The sequence below is a fragment of the Panthera onca genome, chromosome B2, assembly GCF_046562875.1.
Source record: "Panthera onca isolate mPanOnc1 chromosome B2, mPanOnc1 haplotype 2, whole genome shotgun sequence".
NCBI lineage: Eukaryota > Metazoa > Chordata > Mammalia > Carnivora > Felidae > Panthera > Panthera onca.
In genome coordinates this window covers 147,334,880-147,360,604 of record NC_138343.1, presented here as the reverse complement: position 1 = coordinate 147,360,604, position 25,725 = coordinate 147,334,880, and positions in this window count along the sequence as shown.

Below are 25,725 nucleotides of genomic sequence, written 5' to 3'. Positions count from 1 at the left end.
ACTAAACAGACAGACAAAAAAACCCAACAATAACCCCAGCTTGGGAAAAGGGCTTAAAAGTATGTCATCTCATAAAACAAGGTTCCAATTACCTTTGACCTGCATTTTCTTTTTTTTTTTTTTTTTTTTTTTTTTTAGCCTCCATTTTCTGTTTGGATCCAATTGTGCTAAAACAGCAATAACACAAACAAAAGAAAACAAAAGCAGCCTCATTATTTCCCAGCCTAGGACACACACGAGCCATATGGACCTCACACTGAAGTTCTGATCATCAGTCTATGGCAGAGCATTCATGTTTTATCTCCAGAAGATCAAGCAGATAGAGAAGCCACTTCGCGTGGATGGGGAATTCTTACTCAAAGCACAGACAGCTGGAATAATAATGAAGGAAATTCTGCAAAGAGCTAAACTAGTCACAGGTGCAATTTTTTCTTTCCTTTTATAACTTTACCAAGTCTGAAAATTCACGGACGTAAAGACACGGCAGAGAAGAAGAGCACAAATATAAAGTTTCTATTTAAAGTGGTGAGCTAACAGCCATGGATTAGTGGGTCACAGAAATCCCAACGATTGTCCATTGGAAATGCCACAAGAAATACCCTACACTTCTTTCTCTTTGGTCCCAGTGGTGGAACAAGGTGTTAAGAGTATTACAAATATGTACATTTCATTTTTTTCCACACTAGAAGAGGGGACATTCCTCTTCTCTTCCTCTTCTGAAATACCAATAAGACACACACACACACACACACACACACACACACACATGCACACCCGTGTGCGCACACGCACAGAGATTGCCACACAAGTGTTGGTTGTGACGGCTGTCACATGGCATTAATGGATTGTATCAGATGGCACAACGTGGGAACAACTCTGCCTGTGAGTCATTTGTGGGTTTTGTTGCTTTTTCTGAAGGTAGAAACTATATCAAGAGGAATGTAATTTGTTTCTATAAGAGGAATGGGTAACTCTTTTGTAGGGTCACTGAGGTATGACGAAAGCTGCCATACTTCATTAGACCAGCTTGTCACACACTGTTTAGTGGAAATACCTTTCAGCCTTTCTGTCAGTTGTTCTGACAGACCAGAGAGACCTCAGATTTTAAGGAAATATTCCATTTGACGATGGGAAGGGAGCTGGCAGGGTGAGAGGACGCAAGAACGACTGGAAGGCACAAACGCACGTGGAAAATGTAAGTCTTCCCTGGGTGTCACCGGAATAGATTTCTTTAAATTTTTTTTTTTAATGTTTATTTATTTTTGAGACAGAGAGAGACAGAGCATGAACGGGGGAGGGTCAGAGAGAGGGAGACACAGAATCTGAAACAGGCTCCAGGCTCTGAGCTGTCAGCACAGAGCCCGACGCGGGGCTTGAACTCACGGACCGCAAGATCATGACCTGAGCCGAAGTCGGCCGCATAACCGACTGAGCCACCCAGGCGCCACACCGGAATAGATTTCAAGATGCTGCACAATGAAATTTAAGGCAAAGTTTTCCAGAATCTCACAATTCAGAACATCCTCAAGTCTTTGGGTTCCACGTGAAGGTTAGTCTGGCCAATTGATGTTAGAATAATACTATTTTCATCTTACTACTAATTTCTGACACTGCGTAGTTTATCGTAGGTCAGGGCACAGTGGAATGCGCATCAGCTTACGAGATACACTCTTCCTGTCACATTCGTGTTCTGCTGTTTTTATTTTTTAACTCTGGCAGGGGTAAGAGTAGCCATATGCCCTACAATTAAAATGGAAGCATCTATTTTTATGCAAATTTTCTCATCTAAGAGAAAATTCCCCTTGAATGTTGGCACATTATATATGTTGATAATAAATAGCAATTTATGTTTGGTATTATGGAAGGAAAGTCACAAAAAAGGTCTTTGATCTCTATGGGCCCCAGTAGATAAAACAGGACAATGCAATTAGCAACTAATGTAAGCCCTGGAGAGGCATAAAGAAGGGAAGGAGGAATAGGCATTTTTCTTCTGGAAGGATTTTAAGAGAACTAAAGCAAAGAAGGATATTAAAGCAGTAAGATAATGGTTTCTTTTATATGTCTACCAGGATAACGGTGTCCATTGTTATCTGTGTGAAAAACATTCATTAAACATCTAATGGCACACCGAAGGATAATAACACTAATTCAATATTTTAGTCCAGAAATCATTTACGAAAGTTGTGAGTACCATAAAATTCTCCTTGGAAAGTTAGACTCCATCAACATTTGCTAGAAGAAGAGTTCCATTGGTTCAAAGCAATGCATACCACGGTTTCAGGGGCTGCAAAGTCAAATTCTTTGTGGAATTTTGTGATACCCTCGTTGTCTCTTAAAACCATAACCATTTGTTTTTTTTGGGGCGCCTGGGTGGCGCAGTCGGTTAAGCGTCCGACTTCAGCCAGGTCACGATCTCGCGGTCCGTGAGTTCGAGCCCCGCGTCAGGCTCTGGGCTGATGGCTCGGAGCCTGGAGCCTGTTTCCGATTCTGTGTCTCCCTCTCTCTCTGCCCCTCCCCCGTTCATGCTCTGTGTCTCTCTGTCCCAAAAATAAATAAAAAACGTTGAAAAAAAATTAAAAAAAAAAAAAAACCATAACCATTTGTTTTTTGAATTTCAAAGAAATTAATGTAATTCAATTCTGAGGCTCGTTGAAATGCCTGAGCATGCTCTTGAAACCATTGGCAGGAGTAGCAATTTCCAATACACCAGGCTTGGAATTATTGAACTACGGGAAGAGGTGATATACTCGGTTAATTTGATAAATTTCTGATTATGAATTCACAGTAACAATGTTTTAAGTTTTTTTTGTTTTTTGTCTTTTGCCATACAGCCAGCGGAAAACGCAGTGACACATTATAAGCATACAGCCGAATGCCTGATCACACGGGCACAAACCTATGATTCCCCCATCCAGGATGGGATGACGTTGAACAGCGCGGACACCTTCGAAGCCCTCTGACCTCTTCCCCATGCCTTTCCCGCCCATAGGTAACCATCGTGTTGGCTTCTAACCTGACGGATTAGTACTTGAGTCTTATGCAAAACGAATCATATATACGTATTCTTTGTGTCTTGTTCCTTTCACTCATGACGATGCTGGTAATTCTCATCTCTTGCGCGTAGTGGCGGTTTGTTCATTACTTTGTGACGCCCCATCGTATTCCACAATCTATTGTCTCTCCACTGCACTGTGATACAAACTGTCCATTTATGGGGCACCTGGGTGGCTCAATTTCATGACATTTGTATGACAATACAGGGGCGAACTGGCATACAAGGTGGGTCTCTCCACTGTAACTTTCTCTGACGTCGTATATTTTTTGGCGTACCAAACACTGCATGACAGTGACTGGCACATCTGTAACAGGAATATACGTAACTTGTAAAGATGTTATATTAAGTCATGTAGTACTTTTGCTCTTTTTTTTTTTAAGCTTAAAGCAATCATAAAATTATAAACAGGTTGTGAGACAGGACGAGGCTTTTAAAAATCCTGAACTATTCGATGCTTCATTTCCTCTAAATATTTTCATCTTCATCTCCTACGAATGCTGACGTCCTCCTACCTAACAGCGATTAAAATCATGTCATTAACACTGATACAGTAATAATATTTAGTTCAGGCTGCATTTGAATTTCTCTGATTGTCCCAATGACATCCCACAGCAAAGGAATACAGTCCAGAATCAGCGTGTTTAGTTGTCGGGTCTCTTTAATCTACCCCAGCCTGGATGAGTTCCTCAATATTTGACTTTGGGGAACTGGGCACTTTTGGAGATGACAGGCCAGTTATTTTGCAAAATGTTCTTGGTTTGGGTTTGTCTGCTGTTCCTCATGATTAGATTTTGGAGTTGAGTTTGGTCAGTTGATGGGCAACTAGACAGAAGCGGCCCCAGAGAGCTGGTAAGCATCATCCCCCGGTGTGTCTGTGAGGGGGTGCATGCAGGAGACGAGCATTTGATTCCGTACATGAGTAAAGAGACCCACCCTCACCACCGTGGGGGGCACCGTCCCTCCCGTGGGGGACACGGTCCCATCCATGGGGGGGCACCATCCCATCCGTGGGGGACATGGTCCCTTCCGTGGGGGACCTGATGGAACAACAAACCGAAGGAAGGGAAGATTTCTCTCTCTTTTCTCCAGCTGAACATTCATTTCTTCCCCCTCCTGTCAACCACCAGGGCTTCTAGTCCTCAGGCCCTTCAGCCTCAGACCGAGTGACACCAGAGGCTTCCCGGGTTCTCCAGCTTGCACATGGCAGGTGGCAGGACTTCTAGGCGACCGGAACTGTGTGAGCCAATCTGTGTGATAAATGTCCCCTTCCATGCCGATCTATATATCCTATCAGGTTTGTTTTCTGGAGAACCCTAACACAGGAATACAATAGTGGGGCTGTTCTCCTACATCTTACACGGAGGCTCGAAAACTTTATTTGTTCTGCTGCTGAAGATGATGAATTGGATGACAGTGATGAATGCAGTGTCTGCCAGGGTCCCTCCTGTGAAGACACCTGTTTACTCCTTGTAATTAATGAACGTGTTTTTTTTATGGGGAGGGATTTCCAAACCGTGTGGTATAACCCGTCCCTTACGCGTGGAGGTATGTATGTAGCTATCGGGGACTACTGGTTTCCCATTGTATCCAATGAATTACAATTCTATTTATTTGTTTGTTGTATTCTGATGTTTCAATGGTCCCAGATTTGGCCACTGGAGGTGCTTCAACTTGGTTTCTGTGTCCTTTTGCACATCATTTTTTGAGCACTTTTTTTTGGTTTGTTTGTTTTCAAGAATCGCAAGATATTCCAGGTACTTTTTTTTTTTTTTTTTTTTTTTACTTTCTCTGTCCCAGATCTAGAATCAGCCCATTCTCCAGGGAGCCCTGGTTCCTTCTGGCACACAATGGTGTTAAGAACGTACTATGTGTGCAGCACTAGGTGTAATCATCGCTGCTGGGGCCCGGCTGCTCCCAGGCCTGGCAGTAGAGTGGGACACTATACGAATATGTGTACATGCACGATAGGTGCGTGTATGTGCATGAGTGAGTGTGTGCATGTACACGTGTATTTGCTTCTATACCTTTCTGCATATTTTGAAGTATGTGAGCTCACACTGACAACTCTAATTATGATCTCATACCACAGCATTAATTCTAGCTTTCTTCTCCCTTGCAATCCAAAAAAAAAAAAAAAAAAAATTAACTGTTTAATCTTGAGAGAGAGAGAAAGAGAGAGAGCAGGAGAGGAGCAGAGAGAGAGAGAGGGAGGCACAGAATCCGAAGCAGACTCCAGGCTCTGGGCTGCCAGCACAGAGCCCGAGGCGGGGCTTGAACTCACGAACTACCAGATCACGACCTGAGCCAAGTCGGACCCGCCCCCCCGGGCGCCCCTCCCTTGCAACTTTTTGGTCACCTGTTTCCTAACATAAACCTGCTCTCATTCTCTTGAAGATGTTTACCTCCTTGGCCAAGCCTCACATGTAACCCATCAATTTCTCCTCCCCGCTTTCCTTGGATGGGGACGCTCACCCTGTTCAGGTTCAGACGCCACAGGCCAGACCTTCCACCCTGCCGGCGCGCCCTCCTTGGCCCGCTCACCACTCTGGCTCTGACTTCCTGTCTGCTTCCCCTCCAGCCCGAGATCACCCTGTTCACCCTGCTTGGACTCGCTGCACAGCAGGCCTGCCCCTCTGCTTGGGTCTGAGACCCTGTGGGGCTCCCTCGCACGCATATCTTCCTTCCACTGTTCCGGTTCCCAGACTCCGCACTGGGCCACCCCCCAGGCCCCAGCAGAAAGCTGTTTTGCTTGGCTCCGCACCGTGGCTTGGAGCGGATTTGTTCAGGCAGAGAAGGAAAGGAAAAGGAAGCGCTACCTCTCTGTATTTTTGTTTCCTCTTTGCTGCTGGTAGTAAAAAATGTGTTCGAATTTGGCATTTTTACTTTTCTACTTTTGTATCTGTAGCAGGTTGTTAGAGAGAGCAACCTTTCTAAACATACCTATTAATTCTAATAAATTATGTATAGACTCTAGTACATAGTTTAGCACCTAGCTATGCCTCCCGTAAATAGTTGCAGGTTTAATTTCACTTTCCCATCCGTATACTTTTCTTTCTGTTTCTCTCCTAGGTTAGGGTGGGTATGTAATAACGGCAGCAGGTACGATTTTAACACAACCCACTGTGGAGGAAGGCTTCGAACATTCTGCCACTGAGGTTGTTTTTGCCATTTTGTGTATTTCACAGATGCCCTTTATCAGATTAATGTTTACCTTCCATTCTTAGTTTCCAGAAAGACTTTTCATCCTTTTTTTTAAAAAAAAAATATTTCGAAAGAGAGAGAACAGGGGAGGGGCACAGAGAGAGAGAGAGAGAGAGAGAGAGAGAATGCCTGCACTGACAGTGTTCGAGCTCATGAACCAAGAGATCATGACCTGAGTGGAAATCAAGCTGAAATCCAGAGTCGCACGATTAACCGACTGAGCCACCCAGACCCCCATCCTTAATAGATACATTATAAAAATGTTTTCTGTGTTCATTGATTTAATTATATGAATTTCCCCACCTACTCTATTGATTTGGAAAATTACAATGAGTCTTGATATTATTACCAAGACCTTGCTTTTGAGGTCACTTCAATATATCTTAGTAGATTATCCTTTTTATTTGCTGCTTGATTCAGTCTGCTTCTTGTTCAGGAGTTTTGTATCTATGTTCATGACAGATGGGTCTGAGTTTCCTTTTGTAATGTTTTTTTTTTTTTTTTAGTTTTGTTATAAAGATTTTCACTGCCTTGGCTATTCCCTAAAACAGTTAGTGTAAGAATGTCATTTCTTCCTTCAAAAACGTGCAGAATTTTTTGGCAAAGCTTCCTGGAACTAGAATTTTTGTTTCATTTTTATCTGGTAGTTTTTCATTGTAAGTTTACTTACTCTAATCATAATAGTGCTATTCAGTTAGTCTATTTTATTTCAATACACCCTGGAAAGTTTTGCTTTTTGGGGGCATTTTCTTTTTTTTTTTTTTTTTTTTTTTTTTAATTTTTTTTTTTCAACGTTTTTTATTTATTTTTGGGACAGAGAGAGACAGAGCATGAACGGGGGAGGGGCAGAGAGAGAGGGAGACACAGAATCGGAAACAGGCTCCAGGCTCCGAGCCATCAGCCCAGAGCCCGACGCGGGGCTCGAACTCACAGACCGCGAGATCGTGACCTGGCTGAAGTCGGACGCTCAACCGACTGCGCCACCCAGGCGCCTTTGGGGGCATTTTCTAATTTCATCTAAGTTTTTAAATGTGTTGGTCACTACAAAAACTACAGCAAACTGTTGACTACTGGCAACATCTCACCTGCTTAGGGCTGTGATTTTAGTGAAGGCAAACATGAGCCGGGGCAGAATTTAAAAGGACGCTTAGATAATGAGAAGGAACTTGAAAAGCTCTGATCTAGTCCTTGTGATCTAAAAGGCCGCGTGCATATGCACAGCTGTGTGCAAGACCAGCAAAGACTTTGCGAAAGAGTAAGTACCATGAGTTCACCTCTGGCTGACCTTGACTGTATGCACAGCGGGAAGTGAAAGTTAAAGCTGTCTTGTTAAGCGCCTGATGTTTGAAGACCTGTATCCGCATACTGACCCACTTGGCAAAAGTAGGAGACATACAGAGAAGGCACAGAAAAATATCTTCCAACGAAGTAATCGTTGGTTGGTCACTAAATTAGACTGATCCAGGTCTGACCCATATGAAGCCAGTTTTAAAAATAAAGATGAGGATTTAAAGAAAAAGTTATCAGAGAAGTCAGTTGCTTTATATAGCCTATATAAAATAATACATAATAATAATACACAATACATAATAATACATAATATTATATATAGGATATATAATGCTATATATATATATAGATATATACATACATAATACATAATATTATATATAGGATATATAATGCTATATATATATCTATATGTATAATGCTATATCTATATATAATGCTATATATATCCTATATATATTATTATAATATACTATATATTTCAATACACAGAATCTATAGATTAGTTTGGGACAGTTGCTAAACAAGTGAGCTACAACGAAGAAAATTAAAATTGGCAACAAACACAACAATGGGATGTGTGTGTGTGTGAAGGAGTCTAATACTAGATATGTTATTATCTAAAATGTTCAGGTTTCGATAAAAAAGTATGTGTCATACAAAGAAGTAAGAAAGATGGGGCGCCTGGGTGGCTCAGTCGGTTAAGCGGTAGACTTCGGCTCAGGTCACGATCTCGCGGTCCGTGAGTTCGAGCCCCGCGTCGGGCTCTGTGCTGACGGCTCAGAGCCTGGAGCCTGTTTCGGATTCTGTGTCTCCCTCTCTCTGACCCTCCCCCGTTCATGTTCTGTCTCTCTCTGTCTCAAAAATAACTAAACATTAAAAAAAAAATTTAAAGAAAAAAAACAAAGAAGTAAGAAAGAATGACGCACTTACCGTAAAAAGAAGAGTTGACAGAAAGTGTCCCTGGGGAGCTCAGATGTGTACTTAGTAGACAGAGAGAGTCTAAACAATGAAAGGAAAATGTGGCTACAAGGTCTTACCAAACAAAGAATGTCAATAAAGAGAGAGAGATTTATCTTAGTCAGTTCAAGCGGCCATAACAAAATACCCATAGACTAAATGTGTAAGAATATAATTTATTTCTTAAGTTCTGGACCCTGGGAAATCTAAGATCAGCGTGCTGGCAGATCGGGTATCTGGTGAGGACCCTTTTTCTGGTTCATAGGCCATCTTCTCATTGTAGCATCACATGGGGGGAGAGAGAGAGAGAGGGGGAGAGCTTTCTGTCGTTTCTCCTTATAAGGGCATCAATCCCATTCTAAGGGCTCCACTCTTATGACCCAATTAATTTTCAAGAAAATATCCTTCTGATACCATCATATTACGGCGAGGGTTTCAACTTCTAAATTTTGGGGCATACAGACATCACTCCATAGCAAAATTTATATAGCAAAAAATATATTTATATTATTTATATCATCTCAAATAGCAATTTTGGACTCAAAAACTAAATAACTGAAATAAAAAATTTATTAGATGGATGTAATACAGATTTGAGCTGTTAGGATAAAGAATCAGTGAACTTGAAGATCTGTCAGTAGAGATTATACAGATTATACATAAAGAAAATGGAGTGAAGAAAAGTCAATAGAGCCTCAGAGACCTGTTGGACCCCATCAAGGGTACTGGCAAATGCGTAATGGAATACTACAAAGATTAGAGAAAGACAAAGGGTCAAAAGGGTCAGAAAGAGTATTTGAGGAAATAATGCCAAAAATTTCTCAAATTTGATGAACAAAATTAATCTACACATCGAGGAACCCCAACAATCAATCAGGGTAGTGCGTCATATTCACAGAATAATGGAAAAATCAGATGAACATTTCAATAGATATAGCAAAAATCATTTGACAAAAATCCAACATGCTTTTATTATAAAAACTGTTACTCAACAAACTACAAGTCGAGGGAACTCCCTAAATCCAACAGAGGTCATCTGGGAAAGTCCCACAGCCAGTATCACACTTATTGGGGACACATTAAGTGCTTTGTCCCTAAGGTCAAGAACAAGACGCTTCTATTCAACATGGCACTGAAGGTTCTAGCCAGTGAAATTAGGCAAGAGAAAGAAGTGAAAAACACCAAGATTGGAAAGGGAGATGTACAGATAGAAGAGCTCTATCTGCCCATTACATGATCTTGTTTATAGAGAAATCCAAGAATTCCCCAATAAAAGTATTAGAAATAATAAGTTCAGCAATATGCATATTAAAAATGGGCAAGTGATCGGAACAGATATTTCTCCAAAGAAATGGCTAATATTTCTCCAAATGGCTAGAAAACAAAGTGAACAGGGAAATGTAAGTTAGAATCACAACTGTGTGATGCCACTTCCTACACGGTAGGTTGGCTATAATAAGAAAGGCAGACAATGGCATCCATCAGCGAGGCTGGGGAGAAATTGAAACCCTCCTACATTACTGGTGGGAATGTAAAATGATGCAGAACTCTGGAAAAGTGATAGCTGTCAAAAGGTTAAACATGGAGTCACTGGATGGCCCAGAAATTCCGCTCATTGGTATGATTTCACTTACATAAAATGTCCAAACAACACATACAGAAAGTAGACCAGTGGTTTTTAGGGACTGGGGGATGGAGAAGGGATTGGAGAATGACTGTTACTGAGGACAGGTGTTTTGGGGATGGGGTGATGAAAATGTCCCAGTGGTAATGGTTGTACAATGATGTGAATATTGAAAAACCACGGATATGTACATTTTAAATGGGTGAATTTTATGATATGTGAAATATATCTCAGGAAAGATGTTTAAAAATCGAAAACTTTAGGGGCACCTGGGTGGATCAGTCGGTTAAGTTCTGAATCTTGATTTCAGTACAGGTCATGATCTCACAGTCATGGGATTCAGCCCTGAGTTGGGCTCCGTGCTGAGCCTGCTTGGGATTCTCTCTCTCCCTCTCTCTCTCTCTCTGCCCCTCTCCCCTACTCGCACACACATACTGTGTAAATAAATAAACATTATGTAATGTAAATAAATTAATAAATTTATTTGTAAAATTTATTAATTTATTTATAATTAATTAATTTATAAATTAATTATTAATTAATTAATTTATAAATTAATCAATTTATTTATAAATTTATTAAATAAATTAAATAAATTTACATTACATTATGTAATGTAAATAAATGAACATTAAAAAAATAAAAATTGAAAAATTTAGAGTCTCTGGATCATGTCCTCCTTCCTCATTTTTTTTTTTATAACATATATGGAGTATGTTAAGTAATGAAGTAATCACTTAAATTCTGCTGAGGATTGTTTTTAAGCCTTTTTCAGGCTGGTCCATTTTAATCGCCTCGCCCTTATTCGGAGAAAGTGGCCCCTCTGGTATTTTTATTACAACTGCTCCACCTTGACCCGAACTCCAATCTCTGGTAGCTTTCTGTGACATTCAGTCCCTCTGTGTTGAAAATGTCAAAGTTCTGGGTAACGGTGTTGGGATGAATGTGAGGTCTCACCTCATTCTGCTTCCCTTTGGAGGACAGGGACGCTTCATTCTTTCTCGCTTTGGCTACGCTCCAAAGTTTTTTTTTCTTTTTTTTGGCAGTGTTTTCTTCATTTTCCCAGATTTCATGTTTCCTGCTGGAGATGTGATAACAACCCAATTCTCCATGACAAGTACTGAACACCCCTCTGTAGTGACTGCTTTTAGCAGGGAGAATCTCAAGACCCCTATGGCAGACGTCCTTCGTGCTGACACACCCGAGCACTGCCTCCCTCCTTGCAAGACGTGGGCGTATTTCAAAAACTATGGGGACCTCCATTCCAACCATGGGATTTGAGTGGGAGCTGCCAATCACGGCACTCCCACCCCCAGGCGAGCCAATCAACCATAGAAATCTCTAGTTGTTATTCTTCACTGGTTACATACACTCTTTCCTGTATAGTTACACCAATAAGTTTGTCTTATTCTTTGAGTTAGCTCCTACTTTTGTCCTAAGCAACGAGGCTTTGGATCTGTAGACCACGCCGTGACTGTTGTGCCTTCACACCTTGATTCAGAAAATATGTATGGATATTGGTTTTCTGTCCACAGTTTGGGGACCATTGCTTTAGGCAATAGGGAGAAATAGAATATTATTTATCAAGAGAAACACATGCCTGGATTTATCTCAAAAAGCTAGTTTTGATCACAAGGCAGCACAGGAAATAGGGAGGGAAGAATCAGAAGTCAGAGAAAAGAATTGAAAAGCGCAGTATAATTTAGATAAGTAACAAACCAGGAAAGTTGTAGAAGATGAGCAAATGAGAGAAGATGGGTATGAGAAGTATTCTGGCAGGAGGACTGACAAGACACGGATATTGATGAGAAAAGAAAAATGAAATAAGAAGAAATCATAATTTCAGAAGTTGCCAAGAACTGTCACGGGGAGGATAGGATAGAGGAAGAAACCTCGTGTGTGTGTTTCCTGGGCATCAGTCCTTGAAAATATTGGTGGAAACCACAACTTACCCTGTTGTCACATGGTCTGCTCATGGACTCCAGACTTGGAAACAATCAGAACTCATCTATCCTTTGTTATTTCCCTATTTTTGCTCTTTGATCTATTTCCTGGGATGGCTTCAGCTCCCCAGCTTCTCAGAGATTCGGGATGTTATAAACATGCTTATCTGTAACTACGGTGATGTAACATTGGAAACGATACCCAGCTTGTTGGCTGGGTAAACACGTTTTATTTTTCTAATCATGTTTTAGATAACAAAAGAAGAAACAATCACATGTATCGGTAAGCAAATGGAACCAAGTCTGGATGAGCTCAGCGTTAGAACAGTGACAAAATATTGACTCAAAAATAACCAAGCTTCTTATATGTAACAGTGTCCAATGTGTTTTGTTTCTTATTTTGTTGTTTTTATGTCATCTTATCTATGTCCTTGGAAATTGTAGCCTCATGTTTTATTATAACCAGAAGAAATATTCCCGGGATGCATACAGCTGTGATATTGAACTTGTGACATTTAAAGGGCAAGAGAATGCTAATGTGACTAATAAAACAGAAAAAAAAAAAAGGTTTTCTAACAGGCCATGTGATCATCCTCGGTTCTTGTTCACTTGTCTTTTAAACTGACTAAATTTGACAACTTAGTTTGTAAAAATTGCGATAAAGAGGCGCCACGGATTCAAACTGAAATATCACTAAAACAAAGACATTTCTTAGCTTTCAATACACAGGTTGTCATCCTCTTCTCCCTTTTTTCTGTAAAGAAAAATCTATCAGGAAAGAGGTGAAGAGTGTGTTTCTATGAATGTGACGGTCTCTAATGATTTTTGGATTACTCTGGGAGGCAAGAGGTTGCAATACAAAAGTAATCCTTCTTTGGTAATTGATTTTTGTACTTTTCCTTTGAACACACAAAATTGGTTTCAGGGCTGGCGTATTACAAGGTGCCGGTGAACAAGGATATTGATAACTATAGTACGTGAACTCTGCAAGCTTTCAGTGGCCAGTTTTGACCCCGGTGGTTATAGCTGGCATGTAAAAGCCACATCTCAGTAGCTACAGTGACTGTGTTTGGGGCTGAGAATCAGAGCACTTGGTCTGTCAAAGGTAAGTGTGCGTAAGGGAGAATATTGAGTGAGGTTATTCAAAATAAGGATACTCTAGAAGTTCTACAATATCTAGCTACTCTAGCTAAAAGCTATTTTAAGGAGAAAAGACCATGACATCCTTCCTTCCTTCTTTCATGAACTCAATAGGCATTTTATGACTGTATGGTAATCACCAAACACTTGAATAGGGAGTTGGGAATGGAACCATGAACAGGACCTCCTCTCTAACCTCCTCTTTTTTTTTAAGTTTCTAAATTGATTTTGAGAGAGAGAGAGAGAGAGAGAGAAGAGAGAGAAAGGGAGAGAGAGAATCCCAGCAGGTTCTGCACCATCAGCATGGAGCACAACATGGTGCTTGAACCCACGAACCGTGAGATCATGACCTGAGCCGAAATCAAGAGTTGGATGCTTAACCTACTGAGCTACCCAGGCACCCCCAATTTTTCCATTTTTAAAAATTATAGTCAGCTTAGTGGGTATAAAGTGGTGCCCAGTTGTGGTTTTGATTTACATTCCCTTAAAAATGAATAATGTTGAGCATCTTCTTGTGTGCATGTTGGCAATTTGTATCTTTTGTTTGATGAGATATCTATTCAAGTCCTTTGCCCATGTTTAAATTGAGTTGTTTACCTTTTTGTTCTTTCTTTTTTTTTTGGCATTTACATATTTTATTTGAGTGTAGTTGGCACACAGGGTTCCATTAGTTTCAAGTGTATAACTTAGTGATTTGCCAAGTTTACAGAGTATGCTATGTTCACCACAAGTATAGGTACCATCTGTCCTAGTACATTGCTGTCACAGTATCACTGACTGTATTTCCTATGCTCTGCTTTTTATTCCTGTGACTTATTCATTCCATAACTGGAGTCCTGTGTCTCCCACTCCCCTTCACCCAGTTTGCCTCTCCACCCCAGCTTCCCTTTCCTCTGGCAACCATCGGTTTGTTCTCTGTATTTATAATTCTGCTGCTGCTTTTTGTTTGTTTATTCACTTTTTTTAAGATCCCATTTATGAGTGGAATCATATGATATTTGCCTTTCTCAGTCTGACTTACTTAGGACAATACTCTCTAGGTCCATTCGTGTTGTCTCAAATGGCACAATCTCATCCTTTTTTATAGCTGCGTAATATTCATTGCGTATATCTGTGTGTGCACATTTTCCTTATCCACTCATCTATTCCGAGTGATGGTCACCTAGGTTGCTTCCATGTCTTGGCTGTTGCAATAATGATGCAATAAACATAGAGGCTATATCATAGATCTTTTTGACTTAGCGTTTTCATTTTCCCTGGCTACATACCCGGTAGTGGAATTATTGGATCATATGTTATTTCTATTTTTAGTTTTTTGAGGAACCTCCATACTGTTTCCCACAGTGGCTGCACCCATTGACATGCCCACCAACAGTGCATGAGGCTTCCTTTCTCTTCACGTCCTGCCAACACTTGTTGTTTCTTGCCTTCTTGATTTAGCCATTCTAACGGGCATAAGGTGGTATCTCATCGTTCTTTAGATGTGAGAGTTATTTATACATTTTGGACTCTAGACTCTTACCAAACATGTGATTGGCAACTATTCTCTCCTATTTTGTAGGTCATCTGTTATTTTTTTGATTAATGTCCTTGGATGCACAAAAGTTCTTAACTTTGATGAAGTCCAATGTATTCATATTTACTTTAGTTTCTCATGCTTTTGATGTCATATCAAGGAATTCATTGTGAAATGCAAAGTCATACTGGTTTACTGCCATGTTTGCTTCTAAGAGCTTTATGGTTTCAGTTATTGTATTTAGGTTGTTGATGTCTTTTGAGTTAATTATTGTATATGGTGTGAGCTAGGAGTCTGTTCTCATTCTTCTGGATGTGGAAAGCCATGCTCCAGCACCACCTGTTAAAAAGACTGTACTTCCCGCACTCAACAGTCTTGGCGTCATTGTGGAAAATCAATAGGCAGGAAAATTGTATATTTTAATACAGTCAAATTATGACTACATTTCATTTTTCATTTTCGTGAAAGCAGATCCTCTGAGTAAACGATGTCTTAATTGTGGATCATAAAGAGGAAGCTAGTCTGCTGGGAGAGGAGATTGAAGCAAAACTAGAAAAGAAAGAGCTGTGAGGGATGGAGAGTCCCTGCCCCTGACCAGTTTCCATTTCCAGTCTCTCTGAGGCCCAGCACTGTCCCTGCACTGGGTTTCCTCGTCACACCTCTATCCCCATCGGAAGTTCCACTTAACTTGCGACTCACAGAATTTCTTTTTAGATGCAGTTAGTGAGGATGATCCTTAAGACAAGGGATACTCTCATTGTGCCCAGGAGAAATGAAAAGATAGAAAACTACGCTTGAATTATTGCATGTAGCCCCACCTTGGCAGGATATTTATGTGCAACCACATGAATGGGACAGAGGCCGAATGGCTAGGCTACCATCAAGTGTGTGAGGCTAGAAGGGCTCTTACGGATCCACAGATGCAAAAGAAACCCTAGTCCAGCTTGTGCATGAGGGTTCCTAGACTTTTATTGCCGGTGGACACATCTTGATCAGAGCTGGCAGTTGTCACAGACATTTACTATGAGGTGGCCAGAAATCCGTGATGCCCAGACAACCTCTCTATTTGCTGATTTTGTCCAGAATTTTAATATCCCAGCTCCATTCCTTTGCTTACATAGTTTTTTTTTTTTTTAATTGAGGAGTGCTTATTAAACAATGGGTCAGATTCCCTATGCCTTATATGAAAAGACATATTTTTTACTTATATTAAACAGTATTCAAAAATGATTTATTACACAAGAATTTGTCCTTTTCTTTGGCTTTTCCTAAACGACCCCACTTCATCAAGTTTTTATATAAAATTTTAATTTTGATATGAATTAATAGTTTGAAGTCATTTACAACCTATAAAAAGTTATAGGAGTAGCTAAATAAAACCTGTATATCCTTTATCCAGATTTACTCATTATTTACATTTTACCCAATTGCTCTGGTGTGTTTTCTCTAGACATATACATAACATATAAGCGAAATCATCCTTATACATTAGATAAATTTATATATTTATAAATTAAATTATACGTTTATATATATTATTTTCCTAAACCATTAGACATTAAGTGGCAACAATAGCTCTCCACCCTTAAATACTTCAGAATGTCTCTCCTAAGGAAAGGAGATGTTCTTTTAAATAATCATAGTACATTTATTAAAACCAGGATGTTTAACATTGATGCGATACTACTAAATAATTTAGGGGTCGGATGGAAATTTTGTCAATTGTCTCAATAACGTTTTCCAGCTGTATCGTCTAAGGAATTTTTCAATGTGAACTAAGCATTTTTAAAAGGTCTAGTCTTGAAAATTTTGCCTTATCCAGCTGTTTTAGCCTCTAATTTTACAAACTGTCTTTTGCTTTTTCAGTTGACTTTCGTGGCACTCAAGTCCTGCCTGCGTGCCCACAAGAGCCCAGCCCACACGTCTCTCCAGACTTCCAGAGTTGTGTATCTAACTGAACATTCCAGTTCTTCCTAATGTGGGCACGTAGGAGTTACTAAACATTTGGTAAAAGTATGCATTAATGAGTGAATGTGTGGATTCCTGTACCACGGGCCCATCAACTTCTCCACAAATCCATCCAACTCAGAAATCTGGACAGTCATTCTCCTCTCTCATTTCTTCCCCCAGTCAGCCGTCACTCCCTACTATCCATGATGGTTCTGAAGTGTTTTTTGTCTCTATTCCTCTGGTCTCAGGTTCTCATTTTCATTTTCTTTGGTAAGGATATATTTCTCTGCCTCAGGTCTCCTCTCTTCTATGACCCTCCCAGAATGTCTTCTTCATCACTTGAAAGTCTGATTCTATTACTCCTCTCCTCAATATTTCTCTCGGTAGGAAACTTATATGCCCTATCCTAGCACACGGGCCCTTGACCCCATTTCTGTGCTTGGCCAGCTGTATCTCTATCTACATGGCCTTCAATGTCATTAGTTGGTATTTGCCGGTTGGATGTTTTTGCGGATGGCAGAAGTGCTTTTATGTTTTTTAAGTTTATTTATTTATTTAGAGAAAGAAAGAGTGCAAGTTGGGGAGGGGCAGAGGGAGAGAGAGAATCCCAAGAAGCCTCCGCATTGTCCGTGCAGAGCCTGGCTTGGGACTGGAACTCATGAACCGGAAGACCGTGACCTGAACTGACACCAAGAGTCAGACGCTTAACTGACTGAGCCACCCAGGTGCCCCTAGATATCAGAATTGCTTTTAAAGCTTAGATTGCAAAAAAAAAAAAAAAAAAAAAAAAAAAAAGCTTAGATTGCATCAGACCTGGTGTAATCGCTCCTAAGATAGACTAGGCTGAGAAAGAGCAAGGCTAAAGGGAATTTGATCCCCGCAATGGCCATCTGAGGGCCCTGTGGAGGTCCACTCCAAAGCCAAGGCATGTAAGTCAAAGGATCTGACAAATGATGAGTGAAAATTCAACCAAAAAGCTAGTGTGGTGGTCTTATGCGAGGTAGGGGGAGGAAGTGGGAAATCTAAGTGATGTGACAGGTGCAGGCTTGGGTAGACAGGCAGTTGGCATTAGCAGGGTACTTCCTCAAACACTGAAGCTCCATCTCAGGGCTGAGGCCAGGACCAGGAAGATTCCAGGCAGGTGTCAGAAGAGCTCTGTGACCTTTGAGCTGGACTGTCAGGCCCCTTACATTTCTGAGTCAAGGGTGGTGTAGAAACTGGGCTGGATTGGTCCTTCTATGTGAGCCCAGTGTCTAGAAGGAAATAGAGTAGGGCGTGCCCAGAACCTGGGAGCACCAGGGTGCATAGACTAGTGTAGATATTCTGGAAAGCACCTGCTCCTGTATCAATGATGTCACCTGCTCTTTCCCCTGCAGGCTTATAAGCTCACCTGTGCTCCATTAGTTATTGAAATAATTGTTTGTGACTCAGTTTCATTAAATATCTTTCAAAGCAGATTAAATCAGTATCCTGTTGATTTGAAAATGAAGGTTTTAAAAATAATCTTTTAATTGAATCTTAAAAGTGAAGAGGCTTTTAATTAAGCACCTGAGAGACCATTAACAAGTGAAAAATCTATTGTTTCAACCGAATCTTACTGACATTTGTAGTTAAAATGGAGACATCTCAAAGTAGCGCTTTTCATGGAGCTTGGATTCTGTTAGTATCTTAATCATTTCTTTTAAAATACTGGAAAAGGAAGAAGTGTGTTCTGGAAAATTAGAAAATACTGAGGACTTTGTAAAAATAGCTGCTGTGGAAATTCAGGTAAAAGCACACTTGGATAATTCCAACAAAATAAAGTTAGTGGCTCCAGACGGCATTCAATGCAAGGGTGCAGCGGAATTAGTGACGAGACATTCAACTACTAAGGATTATTTTGAGAGTACAAAAATAGAGACCTGGGAAGGTATCAGGAGATCAGAAACTAAGAAGTAGGATACATCATTTTAAAAGAGAAAAATAACTATGGTAATTACCCTAAATGTATAATTCTTGTTCATTTTATAAGAAATTGTAAGATAAAATAGCTCAGGAATCTGGATTCTACTGACACTATTTTTTTTTTTTTTTAGAGAGAGAGTGAGCAGAGGAGAGGGGCAGAAGGAGAGAAAACTTTTTAAATGTTTATTTATTTTTAGAGAGAGAGAGAGAGCGAACAAGAGCGCACAAGCAAAGAGAGGAGCAGAGAGAGGGAGAGAGAGAGTCCCAAACAGGCTCCGAGCTTTCGGTGCAGAACCTGATGTGGGGCTCGAACCCAGGACCCTGGATCGTGACCTGAGCCGAAATCGAGTGTTAGCGCTCTGTCACCTGAGCCACCCAGGTGCCCCTCTACCCAAACTATCAAAAATAAAATTCATCAGGGGCACCTGGGTGGCTCAGTCGGTTAAGAGTCCGACTCTTGGTTTCGGCTCAGGTCATGATCTCACAGTGTGTGAGTTCGAGCCCCGCATTGGGCTCCGTGCTGACAGCACAGAGCCTGCTTGAGATTCTCTCTCTCTCCGTCTCTCTGCCCCTCCCCCACTCACTCTCTCTGTCTCTCTCTCAAAAATAAATAAATGAAACTTTAAAAAAAATTAAAAAAATTTCATCAGATTTAAAAGGTTGGTAGCAATTCGTCTAGAGGGTTTTCTTCTCTTTCTTATTGAGTTGAACTGCTTTTCCCACATTGGATTCCCCTTTCCCTGCCACCTTCTGCTGCTTTAGTGAAATCATCCACTAGGTTGCTGCAGGATGACCGTCAGGCTTAAGTGAGACCAGGTAGGAAATCCCTGCCACACTGAGCCTGGCACATGACACGAGGTAAGTGTTAACTTTCCTCCCTTCCTACTCCTCCCCAGCCTTACATTCTACTTCTCTGCAGTACTCAGTCTATTCTACTCACTACCCTCCCAACATGAATGCCAGTGTCCTAATCTGTGAATTTCATCAATCAGAAATGTACTATCTGCTGTCGTGTGGACAGCGGGCTGGGAACCATGATGGACAAGAGTGTCCACATAACTCACTTGTGCCTTTTAAGAGCTCAGTGTCTGCCTTCAACCCGCAGCCTTCTCTGATCCCCATCTTGGAAAGTCTTTCCTTCCCTCTTCTCTGATGGTGGCCTTTTGCCCCTTGTTCTGGCTCCATGAAATGCCCCCAGCTCTTCCTCACTTGCCCGGCAATCACGTGGAACTTCTAGAACAGCCCTTCGTGAACATGGCCTGAGGGATTTCTTTGGAATGTTGATAATTTTCAGGCTCCAATACATTCGGGAGTGGTTGATTTAAATGAGGTTACACTAACAGCTTGGATTCTGAGTAATTTGTTTGGTGAGTGTTCTGGAAGAGGAGCAAACATTTCTGATAAATTTTAGCTCGATAAACAAGCGATGTCTTCCAATAGGAGTCGTCCATACGCCGAACATCACATGATCGCAACTGAGCCAATGGTTCTTGAAATTCACTTTGCTATACGAGTGCTTTGGATGACGAGTGTGTTTCTGGAAGGAATTAAGCTCGCAAACCGAGGTTTTACTGTAACTGAGTTTCTTCCCCACAAGATTTCTCAGAGCTTTCAACATCCAAATCTGCAAGTGTTCTGGCGGTGGTGGTGGGGGGAGGGTTATGGTTTACATTTATATATTTGAGAACATACATGATTTCACGGGAGGACAAACGCGGCCCGTGTCCTACAGCACATGCCCTGCACAGCTGTGTTCTGATTACATGCTGTGTCACTCCCTGATTGTTCCTGTTATGTTTACATGTCTCATTTCTTCAATTAGCATTCTCCCTCTTTTTGAGGACTATGGCTTGTGCTCCTTTGTCCCACACAAAGCATGGCACACTTTGCCTTATCCAAAACACAAGGTGCAATTTCAAAGAAAAGCCAGACTACTACTTATCAACACCTTATCTGCAAGGTGCCGGACAGGTCTTTGCAGGGGACACAAAGCTTCTTCTGCAATAGTTACCATTATGCTTCTGTGATATTTTAGAATTTGCCTCATACTTTTCAAAAAATGTTTATTTATTTATTTTGAGGGTGTGGGAGGCAGGGCAGAGCAGGGGAAAGAGAGGATCCCAAGCAGGCTGTCGGCACAGAGCCTGGGCTCGGACTCAATCGCATGAACAGTGAGATCATGACCCGAGCTGATCACGAGTTGGACGCTTAACCAGTGAGCCACCCGGGCGACCTTAGAATTTACCTCATACTTGAAAATACAGGGCTGTCGTTCAGCTTCACAGCAATCTGGTGACGTTTGACAAGTGTCACTCTACCCACTCAACAAATGACTCAACTGGATTCCAGTCAAGGTTGCCAACTTCAGAGTTGTTTGCCCAGTAAGCACCAGATGAGGGATGCGATGTGGCTTTGCCCAGCAGGAACGGAGTCCCGCCTGGGTGTTCACGCTAAGGGGTCCGGGAAGTTACCCAAACACACACCACCCGATTAACTACCATGTAGACGGGTGCCGGAGGGGCGATTATTTGCTCGAGAGCAACAGTGTTGCCAAAAGACTTCACACAGCTTTCCATCACTGATAGGTTAATTAGGCCAGGTGGTGGGTTGAACAGTTCTTGGGTTTCACAGAGGACCAGACCCATGCCAAGATAAGCTGTGTGATTTGGGGCCAATTATCTAACTTTCCTGGGGTCTCCACGCATCAGGTAGAATCCACCAGCCCATATGCAAATCAAGGAGTCATTTGGTCCCTGTTGCCGTGAAAGCATGGCCACATTTTACCAGAAGCATTGCTTTGGCTTTTGCCTTTTAAAGGCACCCAGGCAAGGAACGTCCTTATTCTAGAGAAGAGCCAAGTTTTCTATTCTAGAAAGAAATTAAAAATGCTCATTGCTTTATTTGTGAATTTCATAATTTCTTAAATTATGGAGGGGAACGAACCTGTTGGGATTGGTACCCATCGTGCATGCTTGGCATGATGATAAAAATGCAATAAAAACTGAATTCGGACATATAGGGACAGGTGGCCACATGAGTACTGGAAACGTGACAAGTAGTGGCAGTCTTACAAATTCATGATAAAGGAAGGATTGTACTTACAAATGAATTAAGGCTGCAACAAACAAGTAACAGGCTGTGAAAAATGTATTTATCGTGATAAGTGTAGGTACTTTGACTTGCAGAGTTTTATAAGCTTTAAGAGCTCACTGCTTTCTACTTCATATTTCATTATGAGAGTCTTAAAAATATTAGTCATTAAGTCATATATGTATTTAAATTTTAAGTGGGAGGTATGAAATTGTCCATATTTTCTATAAAAGTTATTAACTTTCTTAGTAATGCAGAAATAGTGTAGTCATCCTGGATAAAAGAAATATCAATGCTTTAAAATTGTAGCAAGCGTTAAGATTTTAACTAGAAATAGGAAAGTCTGAGCATATGAAGTAAAGTGTCATTTACCTGTCTGTCTATCTATCTATCTATCTATTTACCCAAGTTAAAATTTTTAATTCCAGTTAGTTATAATACAGTGTGATATTAGTGTTGGGTGTGCAATACAGTGATTCAACTCTCCCAGCCATCAGCCAGGGCCCAACAGGACAAGTGACCCTTCCACCCCCATATCTTATTACCCCCTTTCTCCTGCTCACCTCACCTCTCGTGTCCGATTTGTTCTCTGTAGTTAAGAGTCTGTTTCTTGGCTTGCCTCTCTCTCTCTCTCGTGCTCATTTGCTCTGATTCTTAAGTTCTACATTTGAGTGAAATCACATGTATTTGTCTTTGTCTGACTTATTTCACTTAGCATTATTCTTTCTACAGGTGCTCTCAATGTCTTTTAACATTTTACCAGTCCTTTCTGCATCAATACAAACATAAAGATTTGTTGAAGGACTTCCTCTTAGCTTCAGGGTCCTTTCAATTTGGGATTTATCACCATTACTGTTTGCATCCTCACTGGTCATTAGTGGGCATCTTGTTCATTGATAATGTTTGGAGAAGAGCTTTGAATTGTTCTTTAAAACGACATATGGGGGCGCCTGGGTGGCTTGGTCGGTTGAGCGTCTGACTTCAGCTCAGGTCATGATCTCACGGTTCATGAGTTCGAGCCCCACGTCGGGCTCTGTGCTGACAGCTCAGAGCCTGGAGCCTGTTTCGGATTCTGTGTCTCCCTCTCTCTCTGCCCCTCCCCTGCTCATGCTCTGTCTCTGTCTCAAAAATAAATAAACGTTAAAAATGACATATGGACGATACAGTATTATATATATTTTTAAGTGTGTTTATTTATTTTGAGACAGACAGAGACAACGTGAGTGGAAGAGGGGCTGAGAGAGAGGGAGAATCCCAAGCAGGCTCAGCACTGTCAGCGTGGAGCCCAATGTGGGGATCGAACTCATGAACTGTAAGATCATGAACTGAGCTGAAATCAAGAGTAGGATGCCTAATTGACTGAGCCCTGCCGATAGAGTATTATTAAAGCACGGTGACAGCCATGCCTACTGGTCTTGGGTGTGGCTTCTGTGGATGACAGAGCACGGGGTTAGCAAACTGAGTGGCTGCAGACTCTTGTACATGAAGCTGTTAGGAACACAGCCACACTCACCTACTTGTATGTCGTCTGTGGCCACTTTTGCACTGTGGTGGCAGAATTGAGTAGTTGTGGCAAAAACCTCAGAGCCCACAAATCCTTTTTCTACCCGAGCCTTTACGGAGAGTTTGTCTACTCTGACTTAGAGGCTGTGTCGGGGGGAAAATACTGTTTCCTCTGGTCAGTGTTCCGTTTTCCGTTTTCTGGTAATAGCTCATGGTGTCCCTTTAAGGAACCAACCTCCTTCGCTCTCAGTCCGTGTTCTTTGATGACTCCAGTCCTGCTCCAGTCCCGGGAGTAGTCACCTTGGGCAATCAAGGTCAGCATGACTGCTCAGGGACGGGCACTTTATTTGCTTCGGTCCAATTCAGAAACTTTGAAAGAAGCATTTTTGTCAGACGAGAGGCCTTTTTTCTTGCTGGCTTGCTAAGTTTAGGGGAGATATAACTCGGTTGCCATGTTGAGAGAGCCTCCCAAGAAAGGAGCTAACCAAGGGAAAGTGAGTCAGCACTGAAGGGGAAGGGATGAGGCGGAAATTGACGATACCTGTATACCTGGATGTATACGTCTATCTATCAACCAAATCCTGATGATGCGGCTGCTGCCCGGAATCTAGTGGTGCTGGACCTCCCACCCTTGCAAATAGAGACCCCAGTTTAGGTCAGGATTTAAAGAATTCCAATGGGTATTGGGGTGGGGAGCAGGGTGTAGATAGTGGATTGAAGACAGAATCTTCCAAGATCATAACAATGGCAGTTATAGTAAAGGGTCAAAATGTCACTACCTGGCAGAGAAAAAGACGGGAAGGTAGAGAAAAGGGGAGCCATGCCCGTCTGCTGTCCTTGAGGCAAAACAGTGGGTGTAGAAATAGCTGGTCTGTAGTAACCCAGACCATTGGGTTCATCTCGGGGATTAGGACAGACATGACCCAGCTAGCAGTTGAACTCCAAAGTCTTTGAAGTGAGGTTTTAAAACAAGGCCCTCCTCAGAAGCATTATTCTCAATGAAAGACTTCATATTGTATGATTCCATTTATATCATGCAACCTGAAAAGGCAAATTTATAGAGACAGAAAGCAGACCAGTGCTTGCCTTGTGCTGAACTTGGGATGGGGATTAGTTGTAAGTGGGCATCAGAGATACGTTTGTTTTTAAAAGAGAGAAATGGGGGAGGGGCAGAGGGAGAGGGAGGGAGAGAATATTAAGCAGGTTCCATGCTCAGCTCAGAGCCTGATGCGAGGCTCGAGCCCACGAATCGTGACATCATGACCTGAGCCGGAATCAAGATTCAGACGCCTAACTGACTGAGCTCCCCAGGCTGCCGAGGCATCAGAGATCTTCCTGGAGGGATGAAAATATTCCCAAACCATATTTCCAAATATGGTGATCGTTGTATCACTCAGTAAAGTTAATAAAAGTCATTGAATTGTATGTTTGAAATGGGTGGATTTTATGATGTGTAAAATATACTTTGATAAGATTGCTTAAAAAAGAGGCAAGAAAGATAAAAATAAGACAAAATAAATGACTTTGCTTAAAACAGAAGATTTTATTTAAAAACGTTGTTCCTGCTAAGCTGGTGCACAGTGCCATTAATAATATCACTTATAACCAAATGCAATACATACACCTTGGGTGAATTCCGGTGAAGAAAGGAACCCAGTGGTACCAGGCATTCTTGGGACCGTTGAAGACACTTGAGTATGGATTAGGTATCAGGTGGCATCATAGGGGCGTTTTTAATTTTCTGAGGTGTAATAATTACACCTTGTTTTTACGAGAGACTAGCCTTAGTCTTAAGAGGATGTTGAACCTCTCAAGGTAGCAAGTAATGATAATTTAAAAAGCTTGGACATTTCATTGTATTTCTTTGTATCTAATACCCCACTGGTTGTAAGGTGCATCAGTATTGTTTATACCAGGGAAAGGGAAAGAAAGTTGCCTATAAAACGACACAGTCCTTTTACGTGAAAACGAAGCCAACCAGGGGACCAAAGACAAAAACCGATCTCGTGGAGTGAAACAAGATTCTGGAGCCGCAAACCTGAAGGTGTGTAAGTATCCACGGGGAAGATACAAGCTGGTCTCCTGCTTCTCCATCCATCGTGAGTGAGGTAGAAGAAAGGGGAAGCTGTGAGATCTTGGCAGTTTCGGAAATTTTCATTCCCAGATGAGTTCTATTGATTTAATGTTTGTTTTATATTACGACGCACACTTGGCAGTTATCACTCAATAACGTTTTTTTAAGTTTATTTATTTTGAGACAGAGATAGAAAGAGAGAGAGAGAGAGAGAGAGAAGGAGGGCAGAGAAAGAGGGAGACAGAGAATCCCAAGCAGGCTGTGCACAGGCAGCACAGAACCGACGTGGTGCTCGATCTCACGAACTGTGAGATCGTGACCTGAGCCCAACGCTTAACTGGCTGAACCACCCAGGTGCCGTAGTAACGTTGTTTTAGGAGGGGTAGCAAGAACTAGCTCTACTGCACACATCACCACGGTGCTGGAAAAGCTGTG